General features: G+C 45.3%; 1 protein-coding gene across 2 annotated transcripts in view; it reads right to left on the bottom strand.

The window, feature by feature from the left end:
* LOC147698473 (mitochondrial ornithine transporter 1-like) overlaps positions 1–22,767 on the bottom strand; it is a 161,445-nt gene that overhangs the window by 102,948 nt on the left and 35,730 nt on the right. The window contains exon 1 of one of the 2 annotated variants that reach the window (XM_086935052.1): positions 6,367–6,775. The exons of the other annotated variant lie outside the window; for it this stretch is intronic. The gene's annotated coding sequence lies outside the window, so the exon portion shown is untranslated. Of the gene's footprint in view, positions 1–6,366; positions 6,776–22,767 lie in introns of those variants that run through there. 2 annotated transcript variants of the gene reach the window in all.

Raw genomic sequence — 22,767 nt, forward strand, 5'->3', positions numbered from 1 at the left:
CAGTGCAAACATATTACCCCAGCTCTTTTTGTTTCAGGCTTCTCATTCCCTTACCTGGCTCACGTCATATATTTACCTGCTAGGCCTGTGGCATATTTCCATATTCCCAGCCAAGTTAATACAGGGGAATTTATTTTGGCATTTGAGGCACCATGAAACCCTAAGCTTACACATCAAAAATATGCTAAAAACATCAAAACAAACAAAATATCTGGAAGGCTGAATAGTTCCAGAGTGAAGAAAATAGAAAAGGGCAGGTGCACGCACAATGGTTTATGAAAAGAATGTCCCTCCGACCCCGCAGAATGGAAATTAAAAGAAGTGGACCAGTAGGGATGTTGCTGTGACTACAGCCTTATTATTCAGGGTGCGGCCGTTGACCAATCAGAGGCCCGCAGGGTCCCCAATTTATGTTGGATAAAACACATTAAAGTTACGCGGCTTAGGCACTTGATGTTGCCATTAACGCTCTGGTTTCGTCTCGGCAGCGGGTTACCTAATTTAATTTTTTTAAAGAGCCACATACATTTCACTTTCTGCTCTGTGCATTATTCCAAGATGGTCTGCAACTAATTCTGTTTGCAGCTGAAGACCTGTTTCAAAAGCCTTTAAAATGCATAAAGTGAAATATATAACAAGCATTTGCAATGCAATAGGACTTGCATTTACACAAAACCTATTGCATTGCATCACGGACAACAGGAGGGGGGGGAGCACGAACAACGGGAGTGCGGGCGGGAGAGGGTGGCGAGAAGGCACGGACAAAGTAGTGCTCACAGTCTAAATAACACGTACCGTACCGTGTAACACTCGAAGTAAAGGGGCTAGTAGCCATGGGAGGGTACAAATGACGACATGGCCATAATAAGGAGGGACTAACAAGCCCCATAATCAATCAGAAGGCAGCATTTACGAAAGACAATGACACAAGCCAATTAAAAACATGGGTGGAGAGTGGGCGGAGCTTCCACTCAATATTCCATTACTCGACCTAAAAATGGTCATCCTGCCTCGCTTACTAAACCTCTTAACTAACATCCCTATTCCCTTAACACAGCACTATTTCAATTTACTGAGGGGAACCATTTTGCGAATAATATGGGCTGGAACCCGGCCCCGTATTCATTGGGATACATTTACAACCCCCGCCCCCGCGAGCGCAGGGGCCTAGGTGTCCGTGACCTACACTTATAAATATCTAGCAGGTCAAGGCCATTACACATACCGTTGGTACCATCCTGGCGCTCGAATACCCAATCTACGCACCCGAAAGAGAGATTCTCGATGGAATCACACACACCCATATCCTACCCAAGGGAATCCCACTCGATGATACAGACATATAAACGGTGTCCACTACCTCTTGGCCATGGCGCCGTATGCACCACACATTGGGGGGTGGCCCCCTCTATTCTAACGTCATCCTGATGTATGGCAACCCTTGGTTTTCACTCTCTGGAGAGAAACTAGTCCAAGGCACCCTTCATAGATAGGACCTCCGCACTATGAGGGACTTGTTCCCTGATTGGCATGTTACACCCCTTTTGGTTGGACCATGGGATAGGGATATTCCATACATGGACAAATTTATCTTCAGGAGACTGCACAACATGTTAAGATCGCTCCTCCATTCCTATCCCCTCCCTCCTGACGATTTTGCCCCACTGACTCGGACAATCACAACTACTGAGGGAGGACGCAGGATTTCTGGACTATATAGATCCTGTCTCAAACTAAAATCCGGCACTACCATTAGCAAGCATGAGGTTTGGGTGACAGAACTCGGAAAATCACTGACAAAATATGGGCATACTGCTGCACACTGACGCAGCCCATTTCTATCAGTCAACACCGGAAAGTGCTACATCTTAAATTTCTACATCGATATTATCTATCCCCATCAGATATAGCTAAGGTTGACCATACCAGACCTGATGCCTGTGTTAAGTGTCAGGATACAGGAGCTGACTCTGCACACCTTGCCTGGGGCGGCTCAGTAGTACACGCTTACTGGGCAACGGTGTTCGAACATATCTCAGCTATGACGGGTGCAGAACTTGCCCCTTGTTTACTAATGGCATTATTCGGCTATACCATGGAGGTGCCACGCAGTGCGACTGCAGGTTGGTGGCCATGGCGCTGCTACTGGCTCAAATAGAGGTAGATCTGCGATGGGGTAGTGCTCGTCCCCCCACTTCCATCGGGATGGCTAGAGTATGTGTCGGTGCAAGATGTAAGGCGCCTAGAAGCTATGCTCCTGGCTTTAACTTTGGTTTATGTGTGCTACAGCACTGGGTCTGAAGCTGCCCTTAGGCACACCGAAACACATCAATATACATGTGCGCACTTAGAAGCAGCATACATTATATATATATATATATATATTCAAAACACGATGGTATCCCACAATGAGTTGCACACGACACAGATGGAAAGGTTACCAGCCTTTATTGTCGGGTATGGATGTCTCCTTATTGCGAGAATGAAATGCAGCTTCCCCTCAATGTGGAACAGTGGCATGGGATGAGGATGGACACTTTTGCGGGGGCTCATTCTGGGCCTCAATTGATCGCAGTGATAAGTGCACCATAATGAAGGAGGAATAAGCGGACACTACATTTCCCACAATTCCAGTATTTCGCTGAATCAGAGGCGTGACTAAGAAATAAATTGGGGAAGTGCCTACCCGCCTCGCACGATCTTCCCGGCAGCCTTTGAGAAAGGGGAAACCTGAAACGCGTCAGGCACAGGGGAAGCTGCATTTCATTCTCATGTAATAGCCACATATACACTCTCCAACATACACCTATAAACCTATACACCTATAAACGTCTCATATATGCACACTCACACACAAGATAAACACATACACTGGCTGGTATAGGCTCACAGAGACACACACTCAGGGGTTTGCACTAATAGGTACCAAAGTTCTTTCGCTAAGCACAACTGGACACAGATGTTCTGTTAAAATAAAAAAGACTGGGACGACTACTTTCTAAAAGCCCGGGTCCCTCTCCGGAGACACAGACTGGCACTGTCACTAAAGGATCATAGGTGGTACTTGATGCAGGTCTGCTACCACCTGGCGGTGTAAATGTAAATGTACATGTATTTATATAGCGCAAATCACTGACCGAGGTCGGTATCTAAGCACTTGCTTAGGGAACCCGTCCTGGTATTCCCCTGTGAGATAACCCCGGCAGGGTATCCACAAGGTGAAAGCCAGGCATCCTGCCGCGAGGGGCCGTTGTGGAGATTAAGCAAGCTATTGCCCAGAGTCGCAGAGTGTGAACCTGTGAGTTGAGAAGGCACCGGAGCGAGAATTATCGAGTCTGTGGAATTTTTTAGCCCAAGACCCGCCGAGGCGGGGAATTGAACCCTGGTCCAGGGCCGATCTCAGCTTCCGGGTCTGCCGCCTCTAACCCCTGAGCCACACTTCTCCACGTGAGGGCACGGTGCAGCATGAAGCAGGCTGAGGTGCATCATCTCCTGGGGTCCTGGGCTACAATCCTCACATGGCTTCGGAGACTCAAGTCACCCACAGATCACGGGAGTGCGAGCTCTCCGCACCATGAGTCCAAGCGTGAGACTCCCGCTCCCAAACCACCCAGTCCACAGTGCCTGTCCTTCCATGCTTCTCATACCACCTCATCCGGTCAGTGTACCCCTAGATACCCACACTCTGTACACAGTGGTGCCCCCAGCTCCTCACACTCAAACTCCTAGTGTGCTGTATACAGACCTGGTCAAGCTCAGTCAACCTCTCAGGCGCGGAGGAATAATTTACAGAGACATTTTTAAAAGTAGCAGGAGGAGCATCTGAAGCACAAAGGGGCTGTTCCTAGAACATCGTGATGCGAGGGTTCTGTTGTTGTCCAGTTTATGTATTAACATTACATATCATGACATTTTAAAGGCACAAGGTAGAAGACAAAATTACCTTAAGTACTAAGTTATTTAATTGTCTATTCCATTCTTCAATCATTGCTATAGGTCAATAGTACACTCAAATTCTGGCATCTGTTAATTCTTCCCTTATAACCGTCCGCTACTCAAATTATAATTCAAGTACTATTTCCCAACCTCTACCCTCCTGTTGTTTTTTATATCCCGACCCACCCCCCAAAAAACCTATATGAAACATTGAGATCAGGCAAGCAAAAGTTACCAACATTCCTCCCAAAAATAACTACACATTTTTATAGTCTTTGTTTAATAAGGTCATTCAGTTGTACATAATCGTATTTTAATTATAGATAAAGTAACAACAATTCTTATAACAATTTTTTTTTATAACTTTGTAACATGCTGCACACAAGCCACACTGCTCTACAACAAAGCTTAAACACATTAGCAAAGCTATTAGCTCTGGCTAAACACTTATAAGGTCCCAAGGGCAAGACCTATTGACTTTCCCAGTGATTGCTAAAGTTGCTGTCATAAAGTGTGTAGGTGGCATTGTAACATTGTAGCTACCTAAGTGTTTGGCTGGGCCTTTATTTATTCTTTTTCCCTTCATAAAAAAATAATGGTAGAACTCATAGCACCTCTGAAAGGCTAGATATGCAAATTACAGTTTTGCGTTGCAAATGCCTGTTAAAGTTGATGTTACAATGTATTAAGTAAGACTGTAGCTGTCTGTGTTTTGGGTGCTTCGTTAGGTTGCCATTTATGTCTGCCTCCTTCACAATTAATAAAAATAAAATTGATGGCTTCACTGAAGAGCTTGTTATTTAAAAACATCACTAGTAACAAAGCCACATTAGTGGATTTTTATTTTATTTATGTTTTTTAATTACCGTGGCCATAGGAATGGTAGCCTAAAGGTTCACCCAGTCAGTCAAATGCTTCTTAATGGAAATGTCTAGTTCGGACAGCATTTCTTTAGTAAGGAACGCGCACAACTTTGACATGTTGGGGGCTGTTGTGGCCGAAAATTCGATGGTCCCAGTCTAGGAGAGTCCTTTAAAATACCTCTGCACTGTTGGGATGGGGGGAAGGTAAAAATGTCCTTTCATCGCAGTTACATATATTGCAGAAATGGCAGCTATTAACTTTAATAATGCCCTGCCATTTCTACAATATTTCAAAGATGTCAAACTCCTGTCATTGTTCAAGTCAGTCTGTTGGCATTGCCACACCAGGTCTCCATCACCATCAAAGGAATTAAGACCATGCCCACCCAAGAACCCGAGATATTCCCCCAACGAGGATGGCAGATATTATCGCAAGTATCTCTCACTTCACTTCATCTGCCTTCAAACCCCTGCTGAGGCACATCTTTTTCGACGCAGCTTAGGTCATGAGTGCCTAGTGATCTTATCCAAGAATTTGTGAGCTACATTTACACCCTCGGTCAGTCAACCCGCATAGCATGCACAACAGTAAAGCCAATCTTGAAACTCACACAACAGGTTTACTTGCAAAAGGCAAACTCACACAAAAGGGTACCCTGGCAATAAAATTACAGATGTTCATTTTTACCCAAACGGTACTCATGTTATCACCTTCAGAAGATGAAAGGCTGAGTTCAATCATAATGATTCAAACATGTGACCATGATGTCAAGCACAGACCCCCGTAGTGGATGCATTATTCTAATGAGCTACCAGACCCGGCTGATGCACTTTCCAATATATAAAGTTAATATAAAGCCAAAGCGTCCTCATTCCAATCTACACTTAAGCACAGCGGCAGATGACAGGATACGAGCACAACTCTAGACATCATGCATTACGCAAAGCATGTCTCACATAGGCTACCCAAAAAATCTAACACCCTCCCAGCCAACTACAGCCCGCCAGTCAGTTCTATGAATCACTGAATAAATATAAATACAACACAATGCTCGCCCTTTTTTATTTAAATATGTTGCTGCATAGGTAATGTTTTTAAATAGGCACATGGTTCAAAACTGGAAAGGGAAGAGAACATTTTGCTCTGCACGGAAGGGGCAAATATGAAATATGACAACTGTGAGAGGCATTCAAAATATGCGCTGGGGCTGCTGTGCTGGGTGAAGAGACCCCTCCCTCTTGGATAAGCGGTTACATCAGCCAGGATTAGCCGCTCGCCACATTGAAGGGGGACCTGTGTAGTCATGCCAGCGACACTGAGAGGTGTTTGCTTATAATACGTGGAGGAGGCCCCCAGACAACCCGGGCACCCTTCATCCAATAGCTGAACATAGCCAGGCTTGGTAGTAGGGGGTGAGGGGGGAGGAAGGGGTTGTCGCTTGACAGAATGTCAGGCAAAAAGAAAACACACCTTTAAACTATAAGCAGTTTTTGTTTAAGTTACAGATTCCAAATCATAAGCCCCGAGCTGAAGAAGGGATATCTAGGAGGTAAATAAAAACATTACCACGTTTTAAGCATCGATGTAGCTCCTCCTCCGGTCGGGAAGTCAGTTCAAGGCCAAGTGCGTGAAGAGTGCGCGAATGAATGAAGCTTCGGGTTTCGTCATCCGCCTAAACGTGACCTTCACACGCGCACACTCGCGTGCAGCCTTCGACGGATCGATTGCAGGGTACCCGCTGCCAGCACCGCCGGTTACTTCCGCCTCGGCTGGAGCTGACGTCCTTACATTGCTCAGGATCCTCGCGCTGCTCGCTGCTATAAGAAGCTCTGCTCATAATGACCCCCCGACCTCCTCCTCCCTCAGTGCTGAAGGGAGCACTTCCTACATGAGCAAGCTGCAGCTTGCCATAGGCTGCAACGGCGGAGCAGTGCTATTATATGCATCCTTCCTCACGCCACGGGAGGCAAAACACAGCGCTCTCCATTTTTTTGTTCAATAACTTTATTGGTCATAAAAGAGCAGATTTTCACATTGAATGTTATTCACAGCTACCCGAACCTATCCAATCTTCTTTCTCCTTTGCATTCTGACGCACTTGCACTCATTTCTTTCTTTCCTTCTTTCATTCTTGCCTTCCTTTTCTTTATTGACTTTATTCCGTTTTTCTTTTCTTTTCTTTCTTTCTGTTTGCTTTTTCTTATCTTCTTTCTTTTGTTCTTTCTTTTCTGCTTATTTCATTTTTCCGTTCCTTCCTTATTCCTTCATTTGTTCCTTCTTTCTTTCATTCTTGCTTTCTTTTTTCTTCTTTCCATCTTCTTTTCTTTTTTGTCTTCTTTCCTATTTTCCTTCATTTTTCTTTCCTTCTTTTTTAATCTCATTTCTTTTCCTTGTTCTTTTTTTGCCTTCCTTCCTTCTTTCTTTCTAGTCTTCATTTTTCCTATCTTTCTTTGTTTTTTATCTTCTTTCCTTCTGTCTTTTTTGCCTTCTTTCATTCTTTCTTCCCAGCTGCCCTTCTGTCTTTTCTTACTTTGTTTTACCTTCTTTCCTTTTTTCTTTCCATCTTTTTTCTCCCTTCCCAATTTCTTTCTTTTATGCCTTCTTTCATTGTTTTCTTTTCTTTTTTCATGCCTTCTTACCTCTTTTCTTTCCTTCCTCCCGAATTTCTGGCCGCCTTTTTTTTGCCTCCTTTTCCATTTTCCTTCCTTGTTTCTTTCTATTTGCATTCTTTACTCTTTCTTTATTTCTTCCCTCCCTCCCTTCCCTCCTTCTTTTTATTATTTCCCTTTTTCATTTGCCTTCTACCTACTTTCCTTGTTTCTTTGTATTAAGGCTTCTTTCTTTCTTGTTTGCCTTCTTTCCTTATTTCTTTTCTTATTCCATCTTTCTTCCCTTCTTTCTGTTTTGCCTACTTTCCTTTTTCTTCCCTTCCTTCTCTCTTTCCTTCTTTCTTTAATGTTGGCCTCCTTTCCTTGTTTTTTTTACCTTCTTTCCCTTTCCTTTCAATATTCCCTTTTTCTTTCACTCTTTTATTTTTGATTCCTTTTTTCTTTCTTGTCTTCTTTCCTTCTTCTTTCTTTCTTGCTGTTTTCTTTCCTTCTTCCTTTTTTGCATGCTCTTCTTTTTTCTTTTGTTCTTTATTTTTTGCCTTCTTTATTTTTTGCCTTTTTTTCTTTCTACTTTCTATCCTTTCTAGCATTTTTACCTTCTTTCCTTTTTTCTGTCCTTTCTTTTATCCTCCCTTCGGTTTTGCCTTATTTTCTTCTTCTGTCCATGTTTGCTTTCATATTTTCCAATTTTCCCTTTTTTCCTGCCATTTTTCCCTTCTTTCCTTTTTTTCCTTCATTCCTTCTTTTTTTTATGCCTGCCTTCCCTATTTGCCCTTCTTCCTTCCTTTCTACCTGCCTTCCTTCCTTTTCTATCTTCATTCATTTAATTTTTTAGGGCTAGCCTGGGATTGCAGAGCGAAGCGCTGCCACTAGCGAGCCTTATTGTCGTTGTGTTGATCCTCCCAAGTGGTACAGGCCGGTGCACGAGCAGACACCGGTCTGTGAACGCACTTCTAAGACGCGCTTTGCAGGCGACGCCACTGGCACGAGCCGCAGGGAACGCCAACGTGCACGCTCACGGCGTCACGCTCGTGCCCTCCCGCGTCTCAGAGGCTGTTCTCCTCTCCAGGCCGACTTGTTTCAGAAAGCAGCATGGTTCAAGTCATTTCTTCAATGAGCGGCGGACTCCAGGCTAGAGATGTGACGAGCCAGCCCTAAGGACCGCAGAGCCAATGGTGCCCGAGGAGTTCCGAAGAAAGCCGAACGTCAAGTGATACACGAACTGGAATACTACATATTGCATAGGACCAGTCGCACCGCACTTTCTTTCAGCAGATTTGAAACCCTATGATTAAATCCTACTAGTCTTTGATAAAGATGTCTACAGGTATTGCCGGGGTACTTCCAAGCACATCAAGTGGTCTCATGGGGTAGTGCCCAGGTTATCACTGCAGGCAGTCATTCCGGATGTCCACATGAAAACACTAAGGAGGGTTCTCTAGGGTGAGCGCTTCTCTTTAGGTCCTCATCAACAGTATTTCTGGTGCTCAATGTTTTGCCTACAAATAATTGCTCTCAGGTGTCCTAATCTAATTGGTTCAATTGTAACAAACTAAGACTGCAATGCATTAGACTGAAAGACAAAAGTCCAGGCCTGGAAATTGTGCCCACAGCATGAATTGAGGTGGTTACACAATCATCCTCCCTAAAAAAGTTGATGCAAGGGCCAAGAAAGTAGGACTTGATCAAACTCAATATCTAAGTTACCAGTTCTTAATTTGACTGTCCTAACTTTATAAACAGTTATTTCACTTATTTTCTAACAAGGACGAGTAATACGTAGGTGTTAATAGATGAAAACATTTTAAAGTGTTACCTTATCAATGCTGTCTTTTAAAGGAGCTTCCTTGGCAAAAACATTCCAGACATATTTTTTAAATGCTTTCCACCCATTCAAAATAAGCCAATTGCTTCCTTGGTTAATTTATAGGGCTTTTTAATGCAGGGCATACACAGATTTCTACAGCATATGCCTTAATCCTATAAAAAGTTTTAAAATGCAGTCTCTTTTTGACCAATTTAGTAATCTCGAATAGAATTACTGTTAGATCTGTCAGCCTTAAAGTGATTCCCCCAAAATGTTGTCATCCCGTCTCCATTTTTCTGACCTTGTTTTTGCTTGTGTTAGGGTTCTGAGCACTTTACCACTGCTGACCATGCTAAATTGCACATGCTCCTCCTTTAAACATGGTAATATTTGCTTATACCCAATTGCCATATTTAATGTACTTATAAACCCCCAGTAAAGTGGTACTATATGTACCCAGGGCCTGTAAATTAAATGCAGCGCTGGTTGTGCCATCCACTTGAGTAGACCTTTAAACATACCTCTGGCCTGCCATTGCGGAGCCTGTGTGTTCAGTGTAAACTGCTTTTTCGACCTGGCAAAATACATGTTGGCCAGCCTCAACCCTTCCTTCTTAATACATATGTCACCTCTAGGGCCTAACAACCTTACATTGTCACTTTAGTCACCTTCCAAAGAAGAGAAGGCAGAGCATCTGTGCACTTCACAGCCACTTTCTAGAAGCTTCTTCCACCTTCCAGAGCCAGGGCAGCAGGGTAAAACAAGCATTGGCATAGCCAGTAGGTCTCGCCTTTGGGACCTTATAAGTGTTTAGTTATCCAGCACAATATGCTTGGTGCAACAACATCAAGTGTTGCATGGCTAAACACTTATTACGTTTCAAAGGCAAGACCTATTGGCTATGCCAATGCTTTTTTTGTCATGTCTTTGACTGTGCTCCCATGCTCCTCACCCCTACCCCATTGCGCACAGCATCCCAGTTCCCAAACATTTTAATGCACATAGATCCCCTAAGAGGAAATGATCATGCAATGGTGCGTTACTACAGTGAAGCCAGCGCACCATCCTGGGAGGCAGGTGCCTAGGTGACCCAATCAGCAGAAGCGAGGCTGGCAGAAGTTCTAGTGGAGAAAATGGCTTCCCGAGACGCTGTGGACAGAGCATTATGTGCAAAAGAGTGAGTCTACGAGTGGAGAACAAGTCAAGTCAAGTCAAGAGATTTATATAGCGCGCTACATACCCATAGGGTCTCAAGGCGCTTGAAGAAGGGTGGGGAATTACTTGTCGAATATCCAAGTTTTAAGTTGCTTTCTGAATGCTAGGTGGTTCTGAGTAAGGCGAAGGTGAGTGGGAAGTGAGTTCCAGGTTTTAGCTGCCAGGAAGGAGAAGGATCTACCTCCCATGGTGCTTTTGTTGATGCGAGGTACAGTGGCAAGGGCTTGGTTGGAGGATCGTAGCTGGCGGGAGGGGGTGTAGAAGGACAGTCGTGTGTTGAGGCATTCGGGTCCAAGTTCGTAAAGTGCTTTGTGTGCGTGGGTTAGGAGGCGGAAAGTAATCCTCTTATTTACGGGGAGCCAGTGGAGGTTTTTCAGGTGACCGGAGATGTGTTCTTTACGCGGGATGTCTAGTATGAGCCTGGCTGAAGCGTTCTGGATGCGTTGGAGTTTTTTCTGGAGTTTTGCGGTGGTACCGGCGTATAGGGTGTTTCCGTAGTCCAGGCGGCTTGTGACCAGTGCGTGGGTGACCATTTTTCTAGTTTCGGTGGGGATCCAGCGAAATGTTTATTTGAGCATGCAAAGAATGTTGAAGCAAGATGATGAAACGGCGTTGACTTGTCTGGTCATCGAGAGTGAGGAGTCCAGGATGACGCCCAGGTTCCGTGCGTGGTCCACCGGGGTGGGTGCTTTTCCAAGGGCCTCTGGCCACCAAGAGTCATCCCAGGCGGAGGGGGAGGTGCCTAAGATGAGGACTTCAGTTTTGTCTGAGTTCAGTTTCAGACGGCTGTGCTTCATCCACTCGGCTACTTCTTTCATTCCTTCGTGTAAGTTGGTTTTGGCGGTGTTAGGGTCTTTGGTGAGTGAGAGGATCAGTTGAGTGTCATCAGCGTAGGAGATGATGTTGAGGTTGTGTTGGTGAGCGATGGTCGCAAGGGGGCTCATGTATATGTTGAAGAGGGTGGGGCTGAGTGACGATCCTTGTGGCACGCCGCAAATGACTTCAGTGGCCTCCGACTTGAATGGTGGGAGGCGGACTCTCTGTGTTCTTCCGGTGAGGAACGAGGTGATCCATTCCAGTGCTTTTCCTTGGATTCCGACGTTTCTGTGGCGCTGTAAAAGGGTGCTATGACAGACTGGCACCTTACAGACATGGAACAACTGAGCATGACAATTTGCGCAAATATTTTAACTCCCAAAATATTCAATAATGCTTCTGCTTCACTCCAAAATAGTATGGGGCAGATTAATAAGCCCTTTGCGCCACATTTGCTTCATTTTTAACATGGGAAAAGTGACGCAAAGGTGGCAGAAGAGGCTTGTAAATAAGCTCCTAAATTCTTAATATGGGTCATGTGCTTTTAAGAAATATGGAAATGGTGCCCTGTCTGATCCTATTTTATGATGGTACGAGAAGTTGGTTCAGTATGAGATTGTATTTCAACTGCGGTGCTTCTTTGTGAAATAATTTCTATAGCCATAAATAGGTCCCACAGTTAAAATATGTTGTTAGTGGCACAAGTATTGGTCAGTTGTAATAGCATAGACTCCTCAGCCCATATATTAAGCATTTGCCTGACATATATGATTCCCCGGCAGAGTTGTTTGCAAACAGTGCCAAAAGATAACTGCGTTTTTTATAGTGCTGCAAAGCCTGTGTCTTTTTTACCAACAACAAAAATCTGCAATGTGAGTCGGTGAAAACAGTTTGATTAAAACTTAAATATTTTTACAATGTACGATTTGCACGTGTTTATGCAGAGGGTACAGTTTAATAATTCATACACTATATTTAAAGAAAAACAATATTAAGCACCTCGATATTCTATTTCAGTACATTCAATGCAAAAAAAGTTATACGTTAAATTTAAGTGCCTGGCGGAATTTTGCAGATCTAGCACTTTATTTATGCTACATAAATATAAATGCAGATTGACATATTCCTCAAAGTCACTGCCACGCATAGTATTCTATGGACGGTGTCCTACACTGGAGCAAACCTGAGACTCTTATTATTGAAAACATACGTTTTGGTAAAAATAAAAAATAAATCGATCAATTTGTGCAAGAGTATTTGAGCACTGTTTTGTTGATAATGTATAAGGAACATTATAGCGAACCTCACTATGAGGCAAGGCACTTTTTATCGTTTTTGGTTCATTTCTATAATGACAAGAACCGAAAAGTGTAAAGAATATGAACTGATGTGCATACTACGATAACTCGGGCAGCTATGGCCATACTCATGTTTTGCATAGGAATTTATTTGGCTCAAAGATTATGATTTTAATATAATGTTAATTGTGAATAGCGGCGAGCAGAGAAGGAGGTTGGAAGACAGATCAATAGATTTCGTGAAACATAATTGTGTGTTAGGACGGGTGGGGTCTTGTCATGTACTCAACAACAACCTTTTAACAAGCATTGGCCGTGCGGCTGTGAAAGCAACGCGGCCGTGAAAGCAAAAGTGATCGCGCTCTGTGGTGGGGCAGGGGCAGACTGAAAGGAAAGGGTGCTGCGAGAAATGCATGCAACGGGAAAATCAGGCTAGCGAGTGGTATGCGATGTGTGCGCACCATGAGGAGAGAGGAAAGCCATATGGCGCCTGTGCTCGTCAAAGTGAGCTTAACCGCACGCTCTATGCCTGCCAAAAGAGTGTGGTAGGACTTTTAGAAGCCCACACACTGAATGTGTCGCCGTGCTGCGCATGCACTTGCTCAGTGAGACCTAAAAAGTGGTCCTTAGACACTAACTCTCCAGTATTATTCTGGACCTGTGGATACTCTGCCAGGAAGAAGGACTGCTGTGCTGCTGAAAGGACTGCCACTCTGCTGCACTGCTGCTCTGAAGGAACTACTGCCCTGCTGCGCGGACCTGCTGCACTGTTGCCTGGGTGAGAAGGACTGGGCCTGCATCTCTTGAACCCAGAACCCAGAGTGACTCCAAGGGCTAGTTGGCTGGACTCCTGAGCTGAAGCATCAGATTCCAATAACCTTGCACCTTTACTCTGCCACCTCTGAATTTATCTTTCCAAATGGTGCCACCCTAGTCATGGACCCTAGGAAGTGGGCCTAAGGTCTTTGCTAGCGGAACTGATGCGTTTTCTCTGCTGAGCGGCGCATCCCCGAACAGAACTGAGGGATCTCCTCTGCTGAGCAGCGCATCCCTGAACAGAACTGCTGCATCGCCACTACTGACGGATTAGACCTTTCGCAAAGACCTGCATCGTCTCCGCAGTCCTTGGAACTGATGCATTGCCCGATGGCACAGCGCGTCTATGGTCCTGGCCCTTGTATGTCTCATTGACGGGAGCCTTGACGACGGACTCTGCATCGCAGCCTCGCAGCTCCGATGCATCACTAGCTGTGCACTGCATCCTCAACGCCGGACTTCACATCACAAGCCCCATCGATGGGATACTCGAATATGATGCAACAGGACCTCGCACTGCAGCCTCACCTCATTTCGGAATACTTTACACATTGACTCTGAGTTAAGTCTGACTGTGCTATGCCAAGCTGGTAAGGGGGTGAGCACAGGTTAATTTGGGGTTGATTGTGCCTTACCCTGACTAGGATGGTGGTTGCTGCTTCATCAGGGCTCACACCCAAGTTAACCAACAACCAAGTTTCTTACAATTACTATCTCATTTGTCCTTGTCATGAACTTGGTCAGTGGTCTGTCATTCAACCCGTTACCCCATCTTGGGCTGATCCCACAAACTACTATGCCACTTCACCTTAGTATTAGCTCAGGCACTGATCACTGTACTTGTCTAAAAGTACACGTTGTGCCACTTGAGGCTAGGATGAAACACAACAGTGCTACAGCAGTGAATGCACCTGAGACCATTTACCCACAGCCCTGGGTTGACAGAGCACCTTAATGCAATTGCATATTTATTATATTGTGTTACCTGTGTATCTGAGCTCCCTTGAATGATGGGGCCTACTCACTGCTCTCATAGATGACAGTAATCCATCCACGACTGGTCCCTCCATACTGCCCTGCCCAGGCATGTGAAACCAGACACCTAAAACCATCAGTTGTTGACACCATCTTCTTGCTCTGCAGATGCATCTCAATCGATCAAAAATAGGGACAGGCACACAGCTAGGTAGCTCATCATCCTTAGCCTCAAGACCACCCTACTGCTTTGACAAAGTATTTCTGCTCTGCCTGTTTTGGGGACACCACACTCCTCTATGAACTCAAAGTAACACATTTAGGTTTGGGAGTATGGAACCCCCCATTGTTCTCTTAGTGCATCTCAAGACACTTAAGGCTGGAACCTAAATGCTAGTCTCTGACTACATGTGAACCCATGCGAGGTTGAGAATGGCACCTCCATCCATGGGACTCCATACAGCTCTACTATTACAGATTAGACAGGGTTACACATTCACACTCACTTGTGCAATGCTGGGCTCCCTATACAGCTCTGACAGTTCTTCTCAACACTCCCATACCTGGGATGACTTTATAATTCACTAATTTATTCCAATAAAGGACAATTCTAAAATAGCACAAAGAAAGCTGGTTTACCAAGACAGCGTTTCAAAAATTACAAAATATCATTTGCTTTGTGGCATTAAGCATTGTGCTTTGCTTCTATGAGGGGCAATACATAATGTGTTACCAAGAAAACTGGGATCAATTCCCAGCTTTTCCGCTGCACCAGGCCACCAGACTGTGTGATCCTATGCAAATGAGTATACTTCACATTGCTTAATTTTAATTTATCATGGAATCCGAGAACTCTTTGAAAGAAATTCAAAATGTTTCCTGTGTGAAAACGATCTTCTGTTTTTTTTTCTTTTTGCAGTTTTTCAAGTGCAAACTGGACACGAAGGAATTAGAATGCTTTACATGAGCACAAGTTACATTACACAAGTTCACGGGCAGGCCGCGAAGATGCGTTGCAGAAGGCCGAGCCCCAGGGGCGGTGGGTGACATTGGAAAGTGGTGGGGCGCAATATGATTTGCATACAGCACTGTAGCGAGCGCGCGCAGCGCGCGAGCCCGAACCCCAAAAGGGGGGTTTGGGGGGATAACCCCCTCCAAGAAAATTTTGAAGAAAAATCGTGCATTTTTATGCAAATTTGAGAAAGCAGGAAGGTTAATAAAGCAATTGTGGAAGTGCAGTTATAACATTAATAGATGGCATAACATAGGTAGCTGCTTATTCAGTATAACCACAGAGCTTCATACATTCTGTCCTATTACGCTCAGGTGCTGAATTCAGACTATAAGACTTTCATGAAAATCTCAGATCAACAATATTCACACCTAAGGTGGGAGCAAACGAGGCACTCCACACTTTTCTGGCAAAGAAACACATTTTAAATTACTGTAGGACTGGTATATGCATCTGGCGAAACTCCACAAATAATACCCTAGTGCTAGTGCGCCTCGCTGCGCTGGCGAGATTGTGATAAGTTAACATAGGTGATCTACTTCATTTGTCGTGGCCTTGTCCCAAAAATACGGCCCCCTCGTTGTGCTTGCTTTCCTGCCCCCTGTTTCCTCATTGTGCTTGCTTTCCTGCCCCCTGTTCCCTCGTTGTGCTTGCTTTCCTGCCCCCTGTTCCCTGTGTGTGTGGCTCTCTGTGTGTGTGGGGATCTGCGTGTGTGTGTGTGTGTGGGTGGCTCTGTGGTTGTGTGGGTGGCTCTGTGTCTGTGTAGGTGGCTCTGTGTGTGTGTAGGTGGCTCTGTGTATGGGTGGGTGGCTGTATGTGGGTGGCCGCTATGTGCAGAAAAACACTGTGCAAAATGAGGGTACAGTGTCTGCCCTTAAAGTCCAGTGAGCTCTGCACCGTCTTTCAATGAACACACCCTACCCAACAGCGGTCAATGAACCAATCCAGAGAAGAGTGGGAGCACGGAGGACCACACAAGACATGATGAAAGGCTGACCCAACAGCTGCCGATGGACCACACCAGAGAAGAGTGGGAGCACGGAGGACCACACAAGACACGATCAAAGGCTGACCCAACAGCTGCCGATGGACCACACCAGAGAAAAGAGGGGGGAAAGAGGGCGGTATAAGACTATCAAAAGCCAACCCAACAGTGAACGAGAAGAAACCCCAATGAAGTAATGCGATATGATTAAAAGCCAACTCAGTGACTGCTGATATACAGTGTGGCAGAAAGGAACAAAGATGGCTTTACAGAAGTGTGATAATGACATTCAACTCAATTTTAAAGGGAGTGCTGATAGAGAGAAGGTAGGGGTGAGAGTGAAATGATGTTAATGAAGACAGCTCAGCATCTATCAACATTGCTGGATAATAGAGAGAAGTCAGGGCGACAAAGAGCTGAACTATGTTTCAAACCAACCTTAACTAAATGTGTAAATGTGCGGTCTGACACCAATCTGATAAGACTGGGCTGATTGTTAAAACAATACCACGACGATCATGCCCATGCCAAGCTCCCTTTATGTGCCTGCACACAGCCACACACTATGGCAGTAAGCACAAGCACAGCACACTCTTTAATGTAGGTAGACAAACTCTGCACGTGCACACTGACTTTTATTGCATATAGGCACCCACGCTTAATATATGCACAGACTCACTTTCCTTGTACAAACACACTCGCTGTATGCACTCAGTCACTACCCTTGAATGCACACATGCTTCGTGTGAGGCCACACTAGAACATGCTTCCCGCAGGGACGTGTAGGCCACGCCTGTCTGCCCGCACCTACACTCTCCTCTATACAGATATACGATGCCCTAGTGTGTCCTCACCCACACTGTCCACGTTCACACTTTCCCTGCTACCCAGGGTTGGACTGGCCTAAGGGGCAATCAGGCAGTGCCCGAGGGGCTAATCTGACAGGTCAGAGTGTAAGAAAGTTTTTGGCTTGTTTTATTACCTGCTGGGAGGGTTTTTATTGTGTATTTTCCCTGATATTGTCACACACGTTGCCTGCAGCTAGCACACATGCATGCAATCTCCCTTTACCTTTATTCTCCCATCTCTCACGCACACACACACACAAACCACTTATATTGACATTCGCACTATGCCTTTGTGCTCCCTCCACACACACTACCCCTGTTCTACACATTATGGGATGCACACACGCACACACACTGAACTCTAATCACACACAAACACGCAGACCCACCTGCTTTCCTTGTTTAAGTGTGTGGGTTTAGGTTTAGTTGAAATGATTTATGGTTAGGAGTTTAGATTTGGGCTGAAGGGGTTGGGCGGGAGGTATTTATGTGTTAAGATGTAAGTACATGGGTTTAGGATCAGACTTGAAGAAAGACGTGGATGTAGCTATAAGATTTGGAGGGGGGTCAGAGGTGAAGTCTCTTCCCCTTGGTTCAAGTTAGGCCTTGGTTTGGGAAGGTTTAGCAGAGATGATAGTTCACATCGGATTACTTCAAATGTACAACTCATATTTCCCAGGGTGTACACACAGACCCCTTTCTCTCAATGGCTGCCCACCATCTCTCTCTCTCTGTCTCCGCACCCTCCTCCCCCCAGCTCTGTAGACAGCCACAGTATGCCACCGGGGACTCAAGTGTACCTGCAGCACACACTGACCCCGAATGCCCCCTTATCTACCCTCAACCAGACCCTACAAAGACATGCCCACTTAACAGCATACATGGAGGGAGTCTTCCAATGTCTATGCCAGCGTGCCAACACAGGCTTCCCATTTGTGCTCCATGCACCAGTGTATGCCCACATGCAGCATGCAAATGTCCTGTCTGGTCCAAAACAAGCATGCATTGGATGCTACGAACCTCTTTCATGAACGTCTACTCCTAAAATGTCGCCAACACTCTAAACAAAAATATATGGCTGCATTTTCAAAAGTATATATATATTTTTTGCACTAGACTACGTGGCCTTGAATTGTTGCAGGCTGGCCACCTGTTCGCAGAGGCAGTGTCGGTCGCAGAGAGAAAGAAAGGCTCTCTCAGACTCCTAATGATCAAGGCGGCAAAACCTCAAAATAGCAGGGGTGAAAACACTCGCCCTCGGAGTGGTTTTGACTAGGAGCTGGCCTGGGCTCTGATGTCATCTTCCTGGTCCAGCGGCACGTGCAGCGTTCATTCACTAAGGACTACGATTCACTTTAGATAATTAGCGCAGAGAACTAAACCAGGGCTATAATTCGGTTTAGATAATTAGCGTAGAATATTAAATCGAGACCCGATAGAGAATTAAACATAAAATCAAAAGCAGAAAACACGCAACTTACAAAAACGAATACAAATCATAGAAATACGCAAGCTACAGAACTGGGTGGGTTTAATAAAAAAAACTCAGACTTACAGTGATGTCCGAGGTAGTCCTGTGGCTGACAAACTATTACTAACCGATACTCAAGGGACAGACTACTCACCCAGACAGGCAGCGACGGAGAACACACCAGGACTGGAACACACTGACACTCCACAACACCGGGGCCTGCTTGCTTCTCCTCCTGGCTCCTGCCCGGGGTCGCGCCACTCTGCCCTCGCCCACCCACGCGCGGCATCCAATAATGGATGTTGCACGGTCAGGGGCGTAGCTAGAGCGTGTGCCGCCTGGGGCGATCCCTCAGAGTCCCACCCCTGGGGAGGAGGGGAGGGATAACGGGGGAAAAAGGACAAAGAGACACGTAGTATTGGCGCTAATAGTTACCTTGATCATGCAAGTTATATGCACATACATGACACGGTCCAAGGTTACACAGTTAAATACACTGGTGACCGGCAGTACAAAGGAGAACACACAGACTGCCACCATACTAACACTTACATTTGTGACATTTAATTGCAGCTCTCTTCAGCACCTGCACTGCCACATATGCAGTGCAATTCTTAAATCAAATATTGTAGCGTGAAGAACAAACTGACGACTTAACGTTCACTATAAGACAACACATCTTTACTAACATGGATTTGTATGATTTGGATGCATTTCTCAGAATATGTATGTACAAATTGCAAAATGCTCTGACGTCATCCTGAACATTTCTTTGTAAATATGTATGTTTATTATTTGGAATCATTTCTCACATTTTTTTGTAAAGAAATAACTGTAGAGTACTTTAACGTCGTCTACGTGTGGTATAAAATTTCAAATAAAGAAATAAAAACGTAGAAATTACCAGCATTCACAGGGTTCTATACTTTATGGAATGTTCTCCGACACCCCACTGTACAACCGGCGGCCATGTCTACATTTCTGCAGTTGCAGGGAAATGCCTGCAATGTTCAGCTCATGTTTGTGCACGTGGAGGGGCGCAGCTTGCACCGGAAGTACAGGTAACAACAGCAGGCCAGACATAAAGGGAGCACAGCGGCCAAGGTTTCAGATTGCTAAGTGTGACACTTTTTTTCACAAGGAAAATCAAGCAATTAAACAACAGAAACATAAATATCAGAAATTACACCCATTTGAGCAAAGAGAACTGTAAGAAAATTTCAAAATGGCAGCAAAGTACTGGAAATGGAAGGGTACACGCATAGAATAGAGGTCACAAACCCTCTGCAGACTGTAATTTATCTCATAAAGACACATTGAGCAATTTGATAAAAATTAATTCGCTCATAACAGCAGGGTGTGCGGCGCCACCCGTTATTTATTAACAACCTAAGGCTGAAGCTACGTTGCATTGCAAGTCTAAGCAATTAACATTGAGACACAATTAAGCATGGGGGTGCATGCAAGCCTCAGGAGAAAAGATTGATTAAAGTACACATAGCCTAGGGGCCACAACTCGGCTGTAGGCAGTTTTATTTCAAATATATATACTTTTTGAGAGAGTGGGCCTTAAAAAGCCTGCGCTATCTAAGAGTACTCGCACTAGTGCGTGTTGTTCAGCAGGCTGTAAAAGTAGTCTAAAAAATACATATGGTAGTCTAAAAAATACATATGGCACTGCACATAAATGTTTGCTTTAAAACATACCGTCACTCGTACTGACTCCTGAACATGATCATTAAAATGCCAATACTTTAAAATGACCATCAGGGTCATTTCTTATACAGGGCACTTGCAGGTTTATGCCTGGTGCAGTTAAAATCATAATTTATTTGATGCTAAGAATGATTGATCACAATGGTCCATTTGCTCGAGTGACTCCCGTGAAGTTTCATTGAATGAGCGCTCTTTCATGGTCATTCAATGTTTGTCCTTTCAATACCTACGCGAGGGAACAGGAATGCGATTTTTACATTATATATATGTCATGCTAAATGTTAACATCATTTCAAGCATTAGTTTGGAAGTGAATAAAATGAGAAGGATACATTTTACTTGTATATAAATATTTTGCTGACATATATTGCTCCGCATTACCCCAAACATTCCTCTACTGCCTGCTGGCCTCGCAGAAATAAAAATGGCTACTGATTCACGAGGTCACTGTGAAGATTTAATTTGGAACAAAGGGATTTATTTTGGAGGTAAAGTCTTACTGGAGTTTAGTTCCATCTGCTTCAGTCACTACACATTTGGCTGCTTGTGACAAGATGTAGTTAAGAGGAACAATCAAGTCTCAGCTGAGGTAAAATTATCCAAGACCAACACAAACTCACTACAGGGAGTTTGAGCCAGCTGTGCCCGCTCTTCGGAGCCATGTAGGGGACGTTTTCTATTTCAACAGCCAACACAAGGATAATAAGGGAAAATATATCCATGGAAGGAAAACCCGGTACTGTATTATTACAGCATATAGGTTTATCAGTTTTCTATTGTGTAAGACGACTCAGAGAAAACAGAACACGGTTTGCTAGGTAGAAAGTTGAAAAACGATCACACATATAGTGACAGTAACAGAATGCCTCTGCGGCCTTGGCATTAGAACGGACTGTTGATGTATGTATGTATGTATGTATGTATAGGCATTTATATAGCGCACTACTTACCCGGAGGGTCCCAAGGCGCTTCGACCGCTGCGAAACCCTTCCTGGCTTCGCTGAGAGTTGGTCCCTTAATGGGTATCTCCAGGGTGAGACCAGGCATCCCCGGCGGTCTGGTGGGGCCGTGATCACCCCCTCCCCCCCACCCCCCACTCCCAGTCCGTCTGCCCTCCACCCTCCCAGAACCAACCCCTCGCCCATATGCTGTGCTCTCCCTCCTCGATATCTGTACAGACATGAGTTTCTTAACCAAAGGCACCCCATCCTGTAGTGTTTCTCTCTCAACCCCACTGACAAAATATCTGATAATAAATAACCAGCGACAACCTCGTCTTTCTCATCGACTCAGAAGCAGGCCTGTGCAAAACGATTGTTACGCCAGCGTAATCTTGTAAGCTACCCACATTGCCCAGTTTATAGGCACGTTGCACAAAACATGATTTAGTAGATTTTTGCCTGCAGTTGGCTGGCTTGAACTGAAAATGTCTGCTGAGAGACAGCATTTCCGCAAAAAGACATTTTCTTCACGAACCTGTGTCCTGCTGGTTGCAGGTGTAAGTTGTGTGTGTAAAAAACTATACACTTGCTGTCGCTGAGAAATGTTATTAATGTAAGTTAGTACACAAGAATTAAGCATATTTAATTTGCAATAAGGATTGCAAATTGTATATTTGCGGATGTTTCACGTGAGTCTTACCTGTCTGAATACACCGGACTATTCATTTTCCTCAGCCTGCTGGGAGGTTTGCGCGGCCTGCTTTCCCGGAGTTTAATAAGAGCCATCTCGAGTGAAATGTGGGGCCCTAAAGGCGCATTCCTGCACGTGCCAAGGACCCTCACGGAGTTGTGCATCGCAGGTCATCTGCTCGGCCTTTTACATTCCACTGTACGCTGGCTTGCCGCCTTCAAAACAGTGCCGCCTGGGGCGGTCCGCACCCCCGAGCTACGCCACTGCGCACGGTGGGCCAGCCAATCGGCACATGGACTGCTCGCCCTGGGCAGCCATTCAAACCCGGCCTGGGTGAAGCCGTACCTCCAGCCCCTTCTCTATGCCTACGGGGCATCGGCGCATGCGCGGGCAAGTCTCAGCCCGGGGGTATCATGCGCATAGTGCTGGCCTGCTGCAGCTGCTGTCACTCAAGCAGCTGCAGCAGTCCCGCCCCCACCCCCTCCGAGTCCGACCGCATGACGAGAATATTACTGAATTAGTGTAGTGCACGCACGGTGCGTCCAAGGCTTGGTGGGGCTACCCCCTACGCCCCAATGGACGCACCGCACCTGCCGAGCCCCTTCTTCCGCCTTGAGGCGCTCGTAAGCACCCGCACCCCTGGCACGGCGTGCAGCAGCTGCCCGCTACGGCCCTGAGAAGCACTGCCTTCACTGCGTGAGGCCCGACTTCCTCTTCCCCACCACAAGCATCTGGGGTAATAAGCACTGGCTAGTGCAACAGACAGA

This window comes from Lissotriton vulgaris, chromosome 8, assembly GCF_964263255.1.
Source record: "Lissotriton vulgaris chromosome 8, aLisVul1.2, whole genome shotgun sequence".
Lineage (NCBI taxonomy): Eukaryota > Metazoa > Chordata > Amphibia > Caudata > Salamandridae > Lissotriton > Lissotriton vulgaris.